We start from the raw sequence: 20,778 nt of genomic DNA, 5'->3' as shown, positions 1-20,778 counted from the left end.
GAAGTTCTACAGAAACCAGCAAAACTTTAACCAAGCCAGCCTTCAGGGTGAAGAAGCGGCAGACCTTCTTAGCAAAAAGCATGCTGGGGACAGTGTGAGTTTGATAAATACAAATGTCATTTTCTCCCAGTATACGAGTATATCTGGGCAAGGACAGTATACTATTTCTATTGGGCTTTGTTCTCCACTCAGACTTTCTCAGTCTAATGCCCAGAAACATGCTACTTATTCCTTAACACACACAGACACACACATACTGTTTTTCCTGTCAAAGGAACAAAAATCATTATGCTCTGGAAAGCTGATGTTTTGCTATAAGTGAAAAATTGGAAGCAGATACCTCACAAAATGCAGTAGTGGATTCTTTTCTCTTTACCAATCAAGTAGCTATTATCTAGTGTCTGGATCTGAGGAAAGATTGGTAAACTCACCTATCAGTGGCTAGATTGACTTGCTCCTTTCGTTTTTTTTTCCAAAAAAAATATAGTCCAAGGGTTGGAACACCCCAAATAGCAATCTAGTGGCCCTTTATTTGCTTGTAAGAACAGAATCTTATATTTAACTTTTGGGGTCATGATGGAAGTGAGACAGAAGGTTAGGATAGATTTGAATTGTTAGATATATCTATTGAATATATATTCCAAATGTTGTGTGAGACATGCAAAAAATATTTTCATGGTGTTAACATTTATTCACTGAGTTAATTTGATAAATTTGGCCTGAATCTGTTTCCCTACTCTAATGATAAAATTTGGCTCAAAATGGAGAGCCATGAACTAGGAGAAACCTAGATTGATGTAGAAACAAGTTGTAGCCCAACCACAGCTCACCTCTGATCACTGAGCCTCAGCCAACCACAGCAGCTGGACTTCCAGCCAATCAGAGGCTAAAAATGACTAAACCGGGACCACTTAAGACAAATGGGGACTACAGCCAATCAGGTTGTTTCTCTTTGTCACTTCCTTCCCACCAGCTATAGACAATCCACCAAAGCAGTGCAGTAGGTAGCATTTTAAATGAACTTTCCTGGATAGTGCTGCCAGTTTCTAGCAACATTTTCTTGTCCAAATAAACTTTGTTAAATTTAACTCATTTCAGGCTTTCCTTTAAGAATTGTTTCTCTGAAAATCACATGTAGTTGGGACTCTATATTTTTGATTTGCTAAATCAGGTTAGATTGGTGTTGGGGATTTAAAAATTTAAAAAAAAATTTAGTTTTTAATGGACCTTTATTTTTTATTTCTTATTTTTTAGAATATGTTTTAGTCGTTGATAGACCTTTATTTTATTTACTTACTTATATGTGGTGCTGAGAATCAAACCCTGTGCCTCATACAGGCTAGGCAAGTGCTCTACCACTGAGCCACACCCCCAGCCCAATGCTTAGGATTCTTTTCTGGAAGGGCATCCTGGGAGTTTTCCCAGCATGCTCTGCAGAGGAAAGGGGCTCCTTTAAGTTTGGTTTGAACCTGAGCTGTGATTGCTTTCCCAGTGGTGTGCTCCCTTTTCCCCTGGAGAAAGAAGGGAGTAACAATGCTGAGAAAGGTCTCTCTCTGATGCTCAGTGAACGCACAATATTGATGAAAGTGATTGCTTTAGTAACAATTAGTAACTTTAGTAACAGATGCCTCCAGGCCATTATGATAAGGCAAAGGGGTCAGGCTGGGGGGATTTGGTAAGTGCAGTGGTAAGACCCTCCCTACCCTATCTGCTGTTCTGGAACAGCCCTTTCTGCAGGGAAGAAGCATGGCATCCATGAGTATAGTTTTATGCCCTGAACGATGCTCACACTCAGAGGAAGCTTTTCAATGTGTTTCCTCCATGGCTATCTGGGGCTTTTGTTTTGGGCTGTGTTTTGCACAGGAGCTGGAAAGCTAACTCCCCAAAAGTGAACTTCCTTGCTTTCTATAAACTGACCCCTGGTGGTTGCTATAGCAACTGCAAAGGGCGAATAATGAGCTGTGTAAACAAGCTGGGATTCCCAGTGCTGGGGCAAGGCAGGCCCTCAGACAAGAGAGGAAAGGGGAGGCCCTGATGTGCCCGAGAAGGGGCTCTGGGGAAGAGCTGGAGATGCTGCAAAGCATCCCCTCTCCCTTCTCTCCGGCTTCTCCTCTCCCTTGTCGAATTCCCAGCAGCCCAGGGAGGAGACAAAGGGTGTAGGAGGGCAGCAGGCTGGAGCCTGCCTTTGATGCTGAGGAATTGAACACCAGACAACTGGAAATGAAATCTAAACATTTACCCAGAGCCCTAGGCTAGAAATCTGCCAGGCTGGCCCCGAAAAACAAGCAACTTGTGTCGCTGCCACACCTGCTGCAGGCCCGAGATGCCATCGGTGCCAGAGGAATGGGCTGTGCCCGCAGCCTTTAGCCAAGCCGCCGGTCCATAATTCAGGCAGAACTGCAGGCAGAAGGTTGCTGAGACCTGGGCCGCTTGCTCTGATACTGTTTCCTTTTTTGGAAGGAAGGGTGGATCGGGAAAGGCCATCCTAAAATACACAGTCCCTAAGAGTTTTGTAATTTTGAAGATAAGCGCGCGTGCACACACACACACACACGCACACACACACACACACACACACACACTCTTTTCCTCTCTAGGAACTTAGCTGCTACTTGTAAGACACTTTCTGCACATGATAGCGGAAGTTCCAGGACTTACTTTCAGTTTTCTGTGGTTAATTCCCTCCCACCTTCATCCAGGTTGCTTTGAAGAAAAGTTTCTGTACGACAAGTACAACCTGTGGGATGTGCACCACCCACGACCTCCCTGTAAGCCTCTGGAAAAGAGGATCCGAGTAAGTTGGGAAAATGGGTAGAAATCCTGTATGGCTCCTGCCTTTCACATTGCCAGTCCAGGTTCTCATTGTTTTCTGTAAAAACCCATGTTTTCTCCATCCCTCTGATAGGAAAATCTAGCCTGAGGGACTGCATTTGCAGTTGGTCCTCTGTATCTGTGAGTTTTGCCTCCATGAATTCAACTAACCGTGGATCAAAAATATTCAGAAATAATTGTGTTCGTACTGAACATGTACAGACTTTTTCTCTTGTCATTGTTTCCTAAACAATATAGTCTACCATCATTGACCTAGCATTTGCACTGTATGGGTAGTTTAAGTAATGCAGAGATGGTTTCACGTACAGAGGGGGAGGTAAGTGGGTTGTCTTTTGATACAGGGGGCTTGAACGCCTGCAGATTTTCTACTTGGAGGGAAATTCAAGCACCAAACCCCTGCAGATGGCTATGATTTTATGATCATCATTGTTATGAACCTCTTCACTTTTTAAAGTGTTCACACATCTGTTATTTCACTGGATCCTAACAACCACCTCCGGAATCACATAGGGCAGATGTTATCTTCTAATTAATTCTTCAGGTGAGGAAACAGGCATAATGGAGATTAGATGGCTCTGTTATGGGGGAAATTATGGGTTTGAAACTTTGGGTTAAAAAAAAGAATGATCAAAGCATGAATCGCTCTTATTTCTAAAGTATCCAACCCCTGAATTTATATGAATAGCAAAGAACACTTCTGTGAGCTCTGTAAGGGCTTGTGTGGAAATACAGAGCATTTCCCTCCAGCCCCTTGGACTCTCTTCCACTTTGTGATGTTCTTTACATCATCTTTACATTATAAGTGACCAGATCCTATTTTTAAAAACTGAATCTCAATTCAGTTCCAAAATTAGTTGGAACTGAATTTCTGTATTTCAATTAGGATTCTTTCTTTTGTCCAAAATATTTGCATATGGTAGCAATTGTACCTTTATTCACTCTAAACTTTATTCACTCTTGCATCATCTTCATTTTCTTATGGCATTCAAATATGACCATCTCGTTCCTTTCAAGCCACGTTAGCTATTGCCCACGGCTGGTGGGCTTTAAAATTCATTCCTCTTAATTAGGAAGAAGAAATGACAGGCTTCAGTGCAGTTTTTTTTTTTCCCACAAAGTCTCTCCTCTTCCTCCCTTTCCTTCCCTTCCTCCTCCTCTTCCTCTTCTCTTTTCTCCTCTCTCTCTTCCTCCTCCTTTCCTTCATGGGCCATAGCATTTGCCCGCCATGTGTAATAGTAAACCTCCATCCTCCCGGGTGCAGTGGAGGCTCCGTGACCTCGAGACCTTTAGTGTGCAATGAGGAAGGAAATACGGACCAATGATGCTGCCTTCTCAGGGAATACAGGGAAGTTTCTGAAAGAGAGCAGTACGTTAGAACCCCCCCCCCTTTGTTATAACTGCTCAGTGGTGGAAAGAGATGATAGCCTTCCTGGATACAATTTGAACTCCTGGGACTCTGTTAGTGGCAGCTGTAAGACTAGAAAAATGCCGCACCACACGACACAGATTACCAAAGAGGTTTCCCACTTTATTACAAAAGGCTGTGTGTTTATATAGGTCTAAGAGAGGTCGCAGGGGCTGAGGTAGATAACAGGTTGCCCGTTTATTGGCAAGCTCTTCTATATGTCAGTTCCAGAGCCCAAGAAGTTAATTCTAATTGGGGCTAAGGCTTCCCACCAGCAGGGTTTGAACATTGGCGCCGGGAGGAACGTTTCGCGCCAGTGAAAGAAACAAAGAGGAGAAGGAGGGTCGTTAGATGCCATGTTGGATTTTTTTCTGGGGTGCTGCGCCGTTATATGTTTTCCCAACAGCAGCCCATGTGGGTGGGGTGGTGGAGAATCAGGAACACATCCATTTCAGTGGAACAAACTCAGTCTCCACCCTAAAGACCAAGGGAGAGGATCTGAGAGTCTGATGACTGCTGGTACCTCCCTTGGAATGGGATTAGGCTCTTTGTCATCAGAAGGTACTGGTGGTGTTGAGGTTTCCATAGAGACCATATTTTCTATTCCTCAGCCCCAGGGTTCTTTCCTCAGATGGCACAGAATTTATAGACCTGGATGCCTCCATTCCCAGGTACTGGATGGCATTGAGCTCTGGAGCCAAGATCCCCTGCCAGAGGAGCCAGCCCTCTTCCCAGAGGGGGTTTTCTAGGGGAATGAGGATATGGTGTCCTTTGGGTTTTAGGGGAATGATTCCTGACTTCTCCTTTAGCATGAAAACTCTGGTTTTGGTACTTACATCAGAGAGAGAAAAAGAGATCATAAAATGCTATCCCTGGAGAGAAACTGAGAGATCATTAGTTGGAACTGAATTTCTGTATTTCAAATATTAGGATTCTTTCTATTGTCCAAAATGTTTGCATATGGTAGCAATTGTACCTTTATTCACTCTAAACTAAATCCGTCCCACAGAAACAAAATGTGAGCCCCATATATAACTTAAATTTTCTAGTGGCTGCATTTAAAAAGTCAAAGGAAACAAGTCACTCTTTATCAATATACCAACGGCCAACAAACATACGAAAAGATGCTCAACATCATTCATCATTAGGGAAATGCAAATCAAAGCCATAATGCGATATGACTAAAAAGTTAAAAGGTAAAATAATAGAAAGTAAGTGTCGGTGAGGGTATAAGAAAAGAAATGGAATTCTTTTGCATTGCTGGTGGGAATGAAAAATGGCAGAGCTTCTGTGGAAAGAATATTGTGGTTTCCCAAAATATTAAACATAGAATTATCAAATGGTCTATTAATCCCACTTCTGGGTATATGCCCTTAGGAAATGAAAGCTAGCACCCAAACAGATATTTGTACTCATGTTTGCAACAGCATTAGCACAATAGCCAAAAGGTGGAAGGAACCCAAGGGTCTAACAACCCATTAATAATGTGGTCTCTACACACAAATAATATTATTCAGCCTTAAAAGGAAAGGAAATTCTAACACAGGCTACAATTTGGATGAACACTGAGGATGTTATTCTAAGTGAAATAAGCAAGTCAGAAGAGGGCAAATATTTTTTGGCTCCACGAGGCACCTGGAAGAGTTAAATTCATAGAAGTAGAATAGTTGCCAGGGTGCTGAAGGTGGAGAGGCAGAATTATTGCTGACTGAGTACAAAGTCAAATTTAGAAGATGGAAAGTCCTGGAAATGGATGGTGGTGATGGTACCAGAACAACATGAAGGTTTACACTGTGAATCTGCACCCTTAAAAAGAACTAAAATGATAAAAGTTTATGTTATATGTTTTTTTCCACAATAAAAGGTGAATAATTTTAATTATATGCTATATTTAACCAGTAGAAGCAGAATAGCAGTTTAACTTGTTATCAATACTAAGAAAGTTGTTAATGAACTAGTTTACATTTGTTTTTCGTACTATGGCTTCAAAACTCCATGTGTATACTAAACATTTGGCATATTCAAATGGTCACCAGTCAAGTGCTCAACACTATGTATGGCTAGTGGCTACCATCTTGGAATATGGCTTCAAGGACTCCTTTAAGTTGTTCCTTCATCCCCAAGTATCTGAAGGCTGAGACCTTAATATGTGGGGTTTCCACACATTCATCAGTTTTCTGCCACCAGCAAGCAGCATGTGTCCTACAATTCAATTCAACTCTGTCACCGTCCACCTGGAAATAACATCTATTCCCACAGGGGAAGAGCTCAGTCTCACAAGATCGCTTTCTACTTCACATGCAATTTTAAGTAGCAGATTCCTAGGTTACCTGTCACTTCTGTTTGACTTGCCTACAAGTCGCCCATGATCCCCTTCATGGGTTTGATCATTTTCTAGAATAGCTCACAGAAGTCATGGAAACCTTTTACTTATTTTTATCCATTAATTTAAAAGGATGCAATTCTGGAATAGCCAAGTTGAAGAGGGGCACAGGGCAGGGTGTGGCAGAAGAGACTCAGAGGTTCCATGGCCTTTGGGTATGTCACCCTCCCAGCATGTATATGTGTTCTTATTCCACAACATGGGAGCTCCCCATGCCGCACAGTTCAGGGATTTTTATGGCAGCTTCATCACATAGGTATGATCAATAATTAACTCACTCTCCAGCCCATCTCCCCCTACCAGAGGACGGGTGTGGAGCTCAAAATTCCAAACCTCTAATCATGGCTTGGTCTTTCTGACCAGCCCTTATCTGAAAGCCCGCCAAGAATTGCTCATTAGACCATCTCCTCCATCCTCACCCTGTCATGGTAGGGAGCTGGCAGATTTGTGGAAGAGCACTCAGAATGCTGAGCATCCTCCTGGTCCTCTGACTCTCTGCTGAGGGTGCAGAGGGCCTGCGCTGCAGTTGGATCCGTTATGGATGAGGTTTGGTTTCCAGAAATGGTTCTCACCTACGTGGACTGCATCTCGTTAGCATCCCAAGAAGAGAAGACATAAATGGAGCAATTACAAAATGGAGCATGTTCTGTGGCCTGGTTGGAAAGACTTTCATTCTGGATGTGATTAAAGTGGGTTTTCTCAAACACCACCCTGCTCACCCGCCAGCCAAGCAGTTATGCAGAAGGAACGTCATCAGTCATTAGCAGGGCCTGGGTGGGGCTTTGTCCAGCCCTGACCCCCCCCCCCACACACCTGGTGCATTTGTGCTATGCAGCATGTGTGTTGGTAAATAAACAGGACGAGTGGCACAGGGAGAGAGGATCTTGTTTCGGTTTCTATCCTCATTTTATGACCTCAGGGTCAATTTCTTCCTCTGGAAAGTCAAGGAAGTGAACTGTCACCAGTAGTCACAACCCTGTTATCTTGGAGGGCAGGTGGCTCTGTAGACGGACACAAGGCTTGTGTTCCTCAAAGCAGAGAGGAAGGGGTGGGGCTGCCATCTACCCGCCCCTCCTGCAACTGCCACGCTCTATCCCACCGATGTGGGGGCTCCTGGGAATTGCAAAATGCCTTGTGTTGGTTGGGGTGGAGGCCCTGCCCTCCTGCGCTCCTTGCACACTGCTGCAGACAGCGGAAAAGCTGCCTGGGGTTATCCCCATATAGGTTTGTTACTGCAGGGGCTCCAAGGACACCCTGAAGTGGGTCAAATCAATGACCAGATATTGGAGGGGCATTGTGGACCCCATATTATGCAGCCCAAATTTCCCCTCCCGGGTCAGCTCTGGGAACCAGGCTTTGTTGGGGAGGTGGGGGGCAGGGGGCGGTCCAGACGCCCCATACACTTGAGTGAGATTTGGAGTCACCACTGTGCACTGCCAGCTCCCCGGCAGGCTGTGGGGTCCGAGGACGTGGGCCACTCTTCCGTCTGCCCACTCACCTCTGTGCTAGTCTTACGTGAGCACCTTGTCAACCCCGGAGGCTGCAGCTAGCGTGTGTGGCCGACGACCCAAGGTTGACAAAAGGATGATGGTGTCAAGGGCGCTGCTTTGATTCCTCTCCAGGATTCCTATCCCATGAATAAACATTCCACAAAGGCTCGATTCACAGAAATGCTTAGGATGTGGCATTGGAGCCACATGTTACCAGTGGCCAGCCTGGGACAAGGGACATGGCTAGGCAGTTAGCTCAGGAGGAGGGGAGGGGCCTGGGGGCTGCTGGCTGGAGGATTTTAAAGCTGCTGTATCTGCACAGTGACAAGGCAGCTTTTGCTCAGAGGACTTGAGTCTAGGCAGGGAACTGAGGCCCAACCGCAGAGCCTAGACTCTAGAGCACTCGCCACGGCCCACGTACAGATGAAGAAACTCAGGGAAAGAACAGCACTCAGGAACCCAGCTGCTCAGTTGTGGCATTCAATACCTGAGGCCCTTCCCACCCCACAGGGAGCTACTGTGTGCTTGGTTGACACAGTAGCTTTTTTTTTTTTTTTTAAGAAGTCTTAAATAAATATGGCAAAATGTTCACATCGATTGGTAGAGTCTCAGGCCTTTGCTCTATTATTTCTGTGCTTTTCTAACATCTTTAAATTATTTCCTAATTAAGAAAGAAGGAACGGGGCGTTCTTTATTTGATGGAGCAGGAGCTGTTTTGGGAAGTACGCATATGCTTTTCCCATGAGGTTGCTGGCTTTTCCTTCTCTGTTGTGAAAGTTCCAGGCAGACCAGGATTGCTGGACTCATGGACATCCAGGTTCGGCATCCCGGCCGGCCCCAGCTCCCTCTGCACCTCTGCAGGGCAGGAGCATCACGGGAGGCTTGGCACACCAGGGGATCCTGGTGCCCGCTTTGGGCAGCCTCCCAGCTGTGCTCCTTCCGAGACATGCAGTGGAGGGAGGCACTGTGAGTCTCGCTGTCAACATCCAGCATGAATCATCGGGAAGTGAGGGATGCGGATGGTCATCCACCACCCTGACCCTGGGTTGGGGGGGGCACTGCAGCCTTGTGGGGTGACCAGCCTGGAGCTGCAGAAAGAAGAGAAATAACCTGGAGGAAAAACTAGAACTGAGACGCTCCAGCCTGAGCTTTCAGCCCGAGGCTCACGGGGCGATGAGTCGATTCATATTGTTCTGGAAAGGGATCCACTCTCTCAGGAAAGGCCTGTGTGATGTAGGGGGCTCCCTGGAGCCCTGACCAGTTGGTGACATCTCTGGGCCGCGTGGCCTTCCTCTGGCAGGACTGCAGGTTCGCACTCCAGAACCCGACGGCCGGTTTCCCTGCAGGCCCACTTGGGGAAGGGGGCCAATAGTTCAGACATTCAGAGTTGGCTGGCGGCTCAGGAACTGGTAAGACTGGTTTCCAACGCCTGCAGCTGCCAGAAGATGCCAGGAGGACATGGTTAGCAGAAGTGTTTGGGGTGGGCCGAAGGCAGGGACTGGAGAAGCTTCTGGAAACCTCAACTCTACTTCTGGCTGTCTCTCCTGGACATTTTGCATTCAGGGTATGAGCTTGTCATGTGGCAACCTCTTTGCGGAGCCGTTTGGGAATAAATTGTGCTATATATTTTTTAAGTCAAAACTTGAAGTGGAGTGACTACATCATTACCCAGAAAATGTCTTCCCCGAGTGTAGCTGCCGTAAGTCTTGGAAACCAATGCCATTATTTACAGCATCACGTTCAACAGCCCAGTCTGCTGTCAGGGGACTTGAAGATCAATTCTATTTACTGATCTAAAATCCGTTTTGAAGAGGCGCAAGGATTCTTTGGCTTTGATGTTTTATGAGTGGTTTCTGAAGATGAGGAAATGTTTATTTTATGAGAACATTTGTCCTACCTTAATTTTTCAAGGGACAATAAATAAATAAATTAAATAAAGTAGCCACCAGCCACCATGAAACACCATTTGGTTTCTTGTGGAATGTGTAACTGTTGGTGACAGAACTTCTTCTACTTCAAAATGCCTTAGGAATAACTTTCCAAGGGTCTGATCTTGTGCACTATCTCCATATCATGTTTTCCCAAAGCCCTTGGAGGGGAGCGGAGGCGCTGATGGGGATCCCACACGGCACAGTTTCCTTCCTTCCCAGTTCAGACAACCTGCCGCGAGGTAGGTAGGGCATTGTTCTCTCCTTCCTCACCCAGAGGAAAGTCCCCATGGCCCATTTTCTAAGCAGTGCTTTTCCACTCTTTCGTAATCTATTATTGTGACCTTGAGAGGGGGGGGGGGGGCTTTGGCAAGACTTCACGAGGAGCCAGTGCTGCTGGTGTCTGTGCCCTGGTGCCACACATGGGGCTGGGACTGTGTCAGACATCCTGCACCCTTCTGGGCCTGCATGTTGGGGGGGGGGGGTGGTTAAGAGGGAGGGGTGTGTGTGTGTGTGTGTGTGTGTGTGTGTGTTAGAGAAAGGCACAGAAGGAGAGACAGAGTAAGGAGAGGGACCAAGAGACTCAGTGCCCCCCCACCCCCCCCCCGCCCAAGGACTATACCTGCTTGGATTCTCACCCAACTGTTAGGAACACTATGCTTGATTCAAGAAAGTTCCATGCATGTTGGGAGAGGAACAGTTGGGAGAAGGAAGCCCCAGCCTGGCAGGGAGGAGGCAGGAGATGGAGGAGGACCCAGGTGCACACCATGCCCCCCACCCCCTCCCGCTGTGGGGGTCGGGCAGCAGGGCTGGCTTGGGGGGGGGGCTGCGGCTCTCACTGTGCTCTCTGCAGCCTGGCTCTTCTCTCCTCTTTGCCCTGGTTGGTGGGCACAGATGCTTCTGCCAAAACTTCCTTCATCAGATGAAATGAAGGGGAAATCTGATTTGCCACTGATTGGACTCACTGTGGGCAATTAGGGTCAAGCTGGCATGAGGGGACGGGCACAGGCTGGGATTCTCAGTGTTTTTCATCATAGCCCTGGGAAATCTCTTGCAGAATTCAAGTGGTTATAGATCAGGATAGTAATTTGCAGTAATTTACAGTATCTATAGTTTAAAAATTAGTTTAAATCAGGATACTGTTTGCCTGAAAATGGCCAGGGCCTCCACTGTCATTTTCTTTATATATATCATATACATTTACGTATCTATCTTTATATGAGCATATATACTAGATGTATATATACCACATGCTAGATACACACCATATACCAGATATACACTTATTATTAAATGCCCTGCTCACCTGGAGAGACCTATATGTACACATGCACACTCTGTACCATATGCCACATATACACCATACATAGTACATATATGTATATGTGTGTGTAGGTGTGAATACTATGGAGTACATAAGGTGTATACATCTTGTATGGTGTTGAATATATGTGTGTGTGTGTATGTTTGTGTGTATACACACATATTCAGGCAAACAATAGCATTCAATAATAAGCACGCACAGTGTTTCCCTTTTTATTCTCTAAGTCACCTGATCCTCCATTTCCATCTATAGTGAATCTTTCACCAATAATGAGGATGGAGCGGTTGTTCCTGAGCCTTTTATCTCCATCCTTGCCCATCTTATTAGACTCCTGAGTGTTTGAAATCACCACCTCTTCAACTCTTAGTGGTGCTTTTGCAGGGCCAACTTTCAAATCTTAGATCCTGAACATTTTTTTTTTTTTGGTACCAGGGTTTGAACCCAGGCACTTAACCACTGAGCCACATCCCCAGCCCTTCTTATGTTTTTTAAAATTTTTGAGACAGCATCTCACTAAGTTGCTGAGGCTGGATTTGAACTCAGTATCCTTCAGTTTCAGCTTCCTGAGCCCCTGGGATTACAGCCGTGCACCACCACACCCTGCTAGACCTCGCACTTTAAAGCACATTCAGCCCCCTCACCGACAGACCTGCCCATCATCCTACCTTCATTCAGCACTCAGCGAACGTGTGTTTATTGCTTGCTCTCTGGATAGCCGTGGACATCACACATAGGGTGTGTGGACTGTGTATGTGTGTGTTACAGGTAGGTGTGCCTGTGTGGTTCTCTGTGTGTTATGTCGGTGTTGTGGGTGTGTCTCTCTGTGATGTGTGTATATGTTTGTGTTCTGTGTGCCTGTGTGTCTCCGTGTGTTATGTGTATGTGTGTTATGTTTGTATTGTGAGTGTTATAGGTATATGTGTACCTGAGTGTGTCCTTATGTGTTATATGCATGTGTGTGTGGTATGTGTGTTATTTATGTGTGTTATAGGTATGTATGTGCCTTTGTGTTGGGTGTGTGTGTGGTATGTGTGGTAGTTTGTGTTGTGTATGTGTGTATTATAGGTATGTGTGTGCTTGTGTGTGTTTCTGAGTGTATGTGTGTTACAGGCATGCATGTGCCTGTGTGTGTCTGTGTATGGGGTCTGTGTGTCTCTGTGTGATGTGCATTTTATGTTTGTGTTACATGTGTGTGTCTGTGAGTCTGTGTGAGACACTCAGGAGCTTACACCCCAATGCATAGGCACACACGAATGTCCCCACCAAGACCGTGGAAGGGCCTCTTCCTACTCTGCAGTTCTCTGGCCTCAGAAATAATTTCTGAAGCCGCGCCCCTCCAGGTCAGAGCCGGCCACCTGCTTTCATTGCAGCAACTGACATTTATGTTTCCATTTCTGGCACTCAGTGGCCTCGAAGAGAGCCGCCGAGGACAAACAGATGCAGGCGCACTGTCTTATCAGCTAGTGGCCTTCTGCAGAGCCACCAAGAGGGTCTCTCCTGGGAAACTGGCCCAAAACGAGGGGCAGGGGCACAGTGGTGGCGGGGCAGGAAGCTGCTCAGGACATGCCACCTCGGTCTCTCTGCTGACAAGTGCGGTCTTTCAGCAGACAGCACGTTTTCTATGGCCAACATTTTCTGCGTTGCCCTGCTCGGGCAGTGGGTCTGGGTCAGGGACCTCCCGCTCTGCACACTCAACCCTGGAGCCTGTTTTGTGAGCTGGGTCCCTTCATCGCTGCCAGCTCTGCCTAACTGCTGTGACACCAGGGTGTGCCAACCCTCTGTGAGGCAGTGACTAGAGAGACGTAGGAGATGGGTGAAGTAGAGCAGCCCCGCGGCTCTACAGCTCTGACCTGGGTGGCTAAGTAGAGCATTGGTGGCCTTTGTCCTACAGAAGGACAGACGCAGCTTTCCTCCAGGCCTGGAAAACACATGTGGGGTGTTGGACGGTCCAGTCTGGAGAAGGGCTTCACCTGCCCAGAAGTTCCATTGCAGAAACGTCGTCGGGTATCAGGCCAGTGTTTAGAACATTTTAGGATTGAAATGAGGAAAATCAGAAATCCTCCCAGGGCCCTGCTCTGTGAGGGCCTTGAGGGACCCTGCCTTGCTGTAGGAGGCCACAGGTGGGGACTTAGGGTCTGTCCTCCAGAAACCTTTTGCCCAGGGAAGAGTGACTTTTTATCTCACACCTTCCCTCCCTTCAGTCCTCAAGGAGCAAATCTATAAACCTGTGAGCCAGCTTTGTGTCACCATGACCAAAATGCCTGAGAAGAACAACTTAGAGGGGGAAAGGTTTGTTTGGGGCTCATGGTTTAGAGGTTCGGTTTATGGTCAGCTGGCTCCAAGGCAGAAACATCATGGTGGAAGGGTGCGGCAGAAAGAAATAGCTCAGCTCGGGGCTGTTGGAAAGCAGCCAGCCAGAGAGGAAGGAGCCATGGGCACATGTAGTCCTGCCCACACCCCAGACAGTCCCACCTTGCCACAGTTACCACCTGGTAGTCCATTCAAATGACTAATCCATTAAATGGATTAATCCACTGATGAGTTTTCAGCTCTCCTAACCAAATCATTTCACCTCTGCATGGACATAAGGTTTTCAGGGGACATTAAAGAGCCAAGCATAACAATGAGGATTGTTATGCTGATGGTACTGGGAAAAGTAGGGGAGGAGACAGGTGGCTTTCTAGCTTTTAGTTTCTCTGGGAGAGAGTTTCTGTAGTATGTTCTGTGGTCTGTGTTTAAAGCCATTGTTTATTTTGTGCTGCTATAACAGAATACTGCAGGTTGGATAATTTAGGAAGAAAAAAAGTTTACTTTTGAAAGTTCTGGAGGCTGGGAAGTTCAAAATCTAGCAGCCAGAATCTGATGAGAATGAGGTGGATGCAGAACTTGCTTTTATAACAAGCCCAATCCCCTGATAACTAACCCACCTGCTCAGTAAAGACATGAATTGCCTCCTACTAGGCCCCACCTCTTAACACAGTCGTGGGGATGAGATTTCCAACACACGAACTTTGGGGAACATAGTCAAGCCATAGGAACATCCTTCTTTCTGTTCTCCATGGTCTGCAGTTTGTGTCTTCATGGGTCACCCTCCAGGTGGGCCTTCTTGGTCTTTTGTCTCCCACCTGCATCATGGCTCTGCCAAACCTTCCCCCCAGACAAGACTCAGCCTGCTGCTGCCCGCCTGTGGCCGTTCATCCACCAAGCCCTCCTTCCTGGATGCTGGGCAACGTCACTGCTCATTTTTGCCAGGTTTTGAATATACACAGTTGTCCCCCAGTATCCCTCCCTAGTGGATTGGTTCCAGGTCTCCTTAGGGTCCCCATATCTGCAGATGCTCAAGGCCCTTATATAAATGGTGTAGTATTTGCATAGAACCTACGAACATTCTCCTGTACTCCTGTATGCTTCATATAGACTGTCCGGATCACTTATGATTCCTGATGCAATGTAAATATTTGTTACAGTGTATTGTTTAGGAAATAATGACAGGAAAAGCTGTTATGTATGTTCACTGTAGACACAATGCTTTAAAAAATATTTTTGATAGGTGGTTGGTTGAATACACAGAGATGTGGAACCTGCAGATACAGAGGGCCAACTGTATGTCTGTATGCACACATGCACACACACACCTATACACAATATATATATATATATATATATATATGTGTGTGTGTGTGTGTGTGTGTGTGTGTATTTAACATATATCAGTGAGATACGTGTGTGTGTGTGTGTGTATATATATATATATATATATATATATATATATATATATATATGTCATGGTGGCTATGGCCTGAGTCTTTTCTCCTCCTTCTTGGTATTGATTTCCTTACCTGGATTTTTGTTTGACTCCAACAGGGCTGTCATTCACCTGAACTAAATCCTGATTCTACCTTGGGCCCCATCCTCCGCCACCTCTTGGCGTCTGCAATCTGTAGACATGTATATGCCCATAGTAACCCAGGAAGTCTCCAGACCCCGTCACTCAGGGGTCCAGCTGCCCACTTGCCAGGGAGAGGTGTTCTGCAGAGGGTCTCAGTCCCTCCTTTTGACTTTTGTATCCTCAGTCCTTTGCCCAGTGAGTGGTACATAATAAGGCCCCCATTTCTTGAACTGATTAGTTCATGAAACAACAGATTCATTTTTATGTCAACATGCAACATAAAGGTGCAGAACATTTAGGTCTTGCATTTATCCCCCGATGGCAAGGAGAAGCTGAAGCACAGAGCCACTTCTGAGCAGGGCTGGGCGTCTGGTCTTGAAAGCTAAAAGCTGTTTGCTGATCCACGCCCCCACACTTTGGCTGGAATGAGATGTGCTTAGAATCATTGGGGTGTATTGGCAGGGAGGTGAGGCGCAGCACACATGTCCTCTCTCTCTCTGCATGGCCTTATACCTGGTCTAGTCTTGAAGTTTCCAGTCTACCTGGGGGTAGGTCCAGGTTCGTGACTGAGCTCTGAGCTGGAGCCAGGTTGGCCTCCACAGGTCTTTGCCTTCAGGCTCAGTCTAGATGGAAGCTGTTTGCATCTGTCAAAAAAGATGGGATTGGGTCCTGCTGCCTTATCTGGGTCAAGTTCACTCCCTGGCTTTGATCTAACTCTCTTGTATAGGTGGTGGCTCTTAAACTGCTTACCTCCTTCAGCCCTATCCATCCATTAGGATAATTGAGCTTCCCTGGTGAATTGAGTACTTTCTTACCATGCTGGAGGGCAAAGAAGCTTGAAGGAGCCATGTCCCAGTCTCAGGAAAGTCCCCCCAGCCCCCATGCTCAGCAGCAGGCTAAGAAGCAAGACCAGCCATCTGATTAACAGCCTCCTCACACAATGGGCTGATTTGTTCACGGTGATTATGAATTATTTTTCACAAATGTTAACCCTTATCCTGATTTTGGTGTACAAGTTTAGATTTCTCCTAGAAAAAAAAAAAGGCCTGCCAGTATTTGTCTTTATTTTCTGTAATTAGGGGCTGTGGTGGGATCCTAGATTGTAACATCCCTAAAATGAGGACAATGAGGAGGCATTTTGCAGTGGTGTGTCGTTAATGGCTTTTGCAAATTCCTGTGAGTTCACTTAATTTTTTTTTAGTTGTAGATGGACACAATACTTTTATTTCATTTTTTATTTTCATGTGGTGCTGAGGATCAATCCCAGTGCCTCACATGTGCTAGGCAAGAGCTCTACCACTGAGCCACATCCTCAGGCCATTGTGAGTTGATTTTTAAATGTTCAGAAATCTTTGCCAGCTGGTTAGCCATGGTGGAAATATCTACACCAGGGGAATTGACAAGTGCTACATCAGGGCTTTATTTATTTATTTAATTTCCTTTTTTTCTCCCTCTTGTAAAGCCAGTTTTCTAGCACATCTCTGAAGCTGGCTGAGAATGGAGTAGCCCGGGAGGTATTATAGGTGGTTAGTTCACTATTTTTTTTTTTTTTTAGCTTTGACTTTTATTAAGAACACCTATTCACAATGCCACAGAAGGGTCACCTACAATTAGTTCATAATAGTCCCCAGTAAGGTGAAGAATCATGTGATGAAAACTGCACCCTCCTTGGAGAGGAGACTTCGATGTCCAGGCCCTGTAGAAGATGCCGAGGGTGCCCGACCAGGATTCGACAGTGTGCCCATCACCTTGGACAGGTGCAGTGCTCTGCGCCGCTGCTTGTAATCAGCTCTGCTCTGTCCTCTCAGACCTCCTCTGGAGACTTGTCCTGCCAGGAAGGAGGCCTGATAGACCCAGATAATCTACTGCATCCTCTTGCCCTTCCCACCCTGAGCACAAAAGCCACTGGGTGCCTCAGGATGAAATACCTATGTGAGAGTTCTAAGCTGCTAGTATTTAAACCCTCAGTACCTTTCAGTTTTTGCTGATCAAAGGCAAACAGACAAATGCTTGAGGATAAAATAAAGCATCAGAGTAAACCCAGGACATTTTGGATGTTTTCCCCCTGTAAGCACCCCTTGCAGAAAAAGAGCTGGAGTTGGAAGGAGTCCTCGCCCCTCCCACATCCATCACCATGTCCAGGGGGCAGACAGTTTGGAAGGAAGAAATGAAAGTTCCTCATACTTTTTTAGCTCTCATCTTCCTCCCTTGAGCCAATTCAAATTCTTGCTGCAGCCTGTTTTGCACAGGGCCTGGGGTGGGGGACGTTCCTTCTGAAAGATAGGACAGGAATATGTTCCTGCAGAGGTGACAGCTGAGCTAGGACTGAATGGCTAGGAAAAGGACACATAAAGTCCTCCAAGAATGAAAGGGAGATGATCGGATGAGGCAGGGGGAGAAGGCCAGGCAGCAAGCTGAGCAGCCATGCTGCCTGGTGGGCCCTTCCAGTCACAGGGAGAAGCTTCAAGTTCTTCCATGTATAGAAGCTTCAAGTCCCTTACTTTGGTGAGGTGACCACTAATCATGCGTCCCCACTCAGAGATACTTTTATAAGAAGTCACATCAACAGATAAATAAATCAAGAAAATATGTTACATATACATAGTAGAATATTATTCAGCCATAAAAAGAGTTAAAGCTTGCCATTTCTCTCAATGTGGTTGCACCTGGAGGACATCATGTAAAGTGAAATAAATCTGGTAGAATAAAAAAAAAGTTGATTTCATACAAATAGAGAGCAGGACAATAGTCACTAGAGGTGAGGAAGTGTGGTGGGAATGGGGGACAGGGACAACAGTTACCAAAACAGTTATGCAAGAATAAGTTCTAATGTTTTACAGTCCAGTTGGGTGACTGGTTCACAACAATTTATTATATGCTTTATAAAAAACCCCAAAAGAGGAGATCAAAGACTCCCAACACAAAGAAATGTAAATGTTGAAGGAGAAGAAAATGATCATTATACATTGTATACTTGCCTTAAAATATCACACCGAAGCTGGGTGCAGTCATGCGCCTGTAATCCCAGTGGCTTGGGAGGCTGAGGCAGGAGAATTATGAGTTCAAAGCCAGCCTCAGTAAAAGCGAGGCATTAAGCAAATCAGTGAGACTCTGTCTCTAAATAAAATACAAAATAGGGCTGGGGATGTGGCTCAGTTCCCAGTACCAAACAAAACAAACCACACTGTATCCCCTAAGTATGGACAATTATTTTAGGTCAATTTAAAAACCTAAAGTATTTTAAAAATATAAATAAACGATCACAAGGTCCTAGACTGAGTGAAGTCCCGGTGGCCTCCCTGTGGTTAAAGGAAATGCACCAAGACTGCCTTTTTCTGGGTCCACCCACCGTGCCTCTCACAATCACATGCCCCAAACTGACCATGAACCTGAAATCTCAGTGTTCCAAGTTCACGTCAGTTTCAAATGGCACTCAGGTGTCAGGGCTACCTGATGGGATGCTTCAGGTGCCTGGGTCATGGTGGGGGACAGGGGTCCAGCCACTACCTAGAGGATCACACCATCCGCTGGGCTGTTCTCCTGGAAAATGCAAAACAGATTTGCGCGTCAAGTTCCCAGCTTCCAGAAATGGACTTAGAGTCCCGGGCCAGGTTGGATTTTATCTGGAGAGTGGATGAGGATGTTTCTTTGATTCACTTGGTGATTGCTATTGAAGCCAGACAATTTTCAATATTTTTTTTCCCTATTCATTTTATCCTTTCTTGTGCCCAAATTGCTTCTGGAATGCCTCCCCTGAGCTCAGGACTGTTCCCGAAGACAATCTTTCCTGATCAGGAGCAGGAGATATCCTGGTAAATATTAACGAGTATGTGGATCAAGGTATGAGTGACTCTTGGCTGTGTGATCTGACGCTTCAAGGAGGATCTCGGAGAGAGGGGCTTCAGATACGAAGCGAGTCTGGGCTGCCAGAGGAAAGAGGCCTTAAGTGACTCTTGAGAGCTGAGGCCAGAGGCCAGGCCCTGGAGAGCCTTGGATGCCGTTTTAATGAGTTTCACGCTGGTCCCGGAGTGATGGAGAGCCATGAAAGAATTTTAAGTAAAGGAATGACATAATCACACTTCACATTTTAAAAAATATGACTCTGGCCGTGATAAGTGGGGGGAAGGATAAGGGCTTAGTTATCACTGATACACAATAAATTACTTCCCAGCCGAGTGGCTTAAACAGTAGCTCGGTCCTTGGGAGGGAAGGCCAGGATTTCTAGAGCTTCCTAGCAGGGAGGTTTTGGTGCAGGGTCTTCCAGAAGGTACTCAGGAAGATGCTGCTGCCACCTCTGCCATGTTTGCCTGGGGCTGAGGTGCTCATTCCTCCGTGGCTCAGTGTCATGGCTGCTGAGCTGGAGACCAGTGCTGGCAGATCACTGGTTCCTCTCTGCATGGACCTTGCCACGGGCTGGGTTAGCAGCTAGGCTGGTACTTTCAGGGGCAGTTGACTATGCTTGGGAGGAGCTGCCCCTTTAAATGTCTAATAATATTCCCTCCAAGTTTTTTTCTTTCTTAGTTTGTTTCAGAAAAAGGTCCCCCAGAGAAACTTACAAGGAACCAGCCCAAAACCACTGAGTTGCTCTGACTCACAACTTTTTAGGTGACCTGGAGTAAACTTTGCTCATTATAATACTAAATTCTCCACCCAGAGGCCTTCCTGTCTGCTGATTTGTGAACATGTGATGTGTGACTTAAAACCGGGCATGCTCAGGAATGTACTGCCTCTAAAGCACCAGGAGATTTTTTTTTTCCATAAGAATATGTCTAATTTTCTCAAATAAAAGCCCCTTGCTTTTTGTTGTTGTTGTTGTTCCGGGAGACCCTGCTTTGAGAAGTATCCAGTATGCTTCTTACTTGCTGCAAGTAATAACCCTCTCTCTTCTCTTGTATCTTCTGGTTGGGCTTGTCACCTTTGCGCTTACCAGGGGACGAGCCCATTGCATTTGGTTACAGCAGCTTGAGTTTCCTCACGACATGGCGACTGGCTGTCCCCAGGATGAATGACCCATGAGAGTGAGGCCAAAGTGGCAGTGTGGTTCTTGATCTGACTTTAGAAGTCATACACCATTGCTTCATCCATGTTCTGGGTGCTAGAGGAGAGCCATTAAGTCCAGCTTACATTCAAGGGTAAAGGCAGAGAGGGGTCTCAGAGTTCAACTTTGGGGTGGAGTGTGGGAGAGGGCACTTCTAATGCTGATGGGTAGTGTGGAGGGCCTTTTGGGGTAGATAATCATGCATTTAACTTGGTGACTGTCTCCATGGCCGCATGGTCACCTCCAGCAGAGCTGCCTACTTAGTTACAAGTATGATGACAGTAGGTGATGTCTGAGGTACTCTGTGTCTCTGTTTCATCATGTGGAAAATGGGCACAATGTTAGCTACCACATGGATTGATGTGGGGTTAAATGAGATAACAGTATGCACGCTCACAGTATTTAGTAAGCACCCAGTTCAAGGTCACTATTGACATTAGCAAATAACCCTCTTGACTAGAATTTAAGCTGTGCATGGGAGAGGAGTAA

Source organism: Marmota monax, unplaced genomic scaffold (assembly GCF_021218885.2).
Source record: "Marmota monax isolate L192 unplaced genomic scaffold, Marmota_monax_Labrador192_F-V1.1 WCK01_AAM20220418_F8-fsc00029, whole genome shotgun sequence".
Lineage (NCBI taxonomy): Eukaryota > Metazoa > Chordata > Mammalia > Rodentia > Sciuridae > Marmota > Marmota monax.
The sequence above is the reverse complement of the archived record's forward strand: the minus strand, read 5'-3'. Positions refer to the sequence as shown.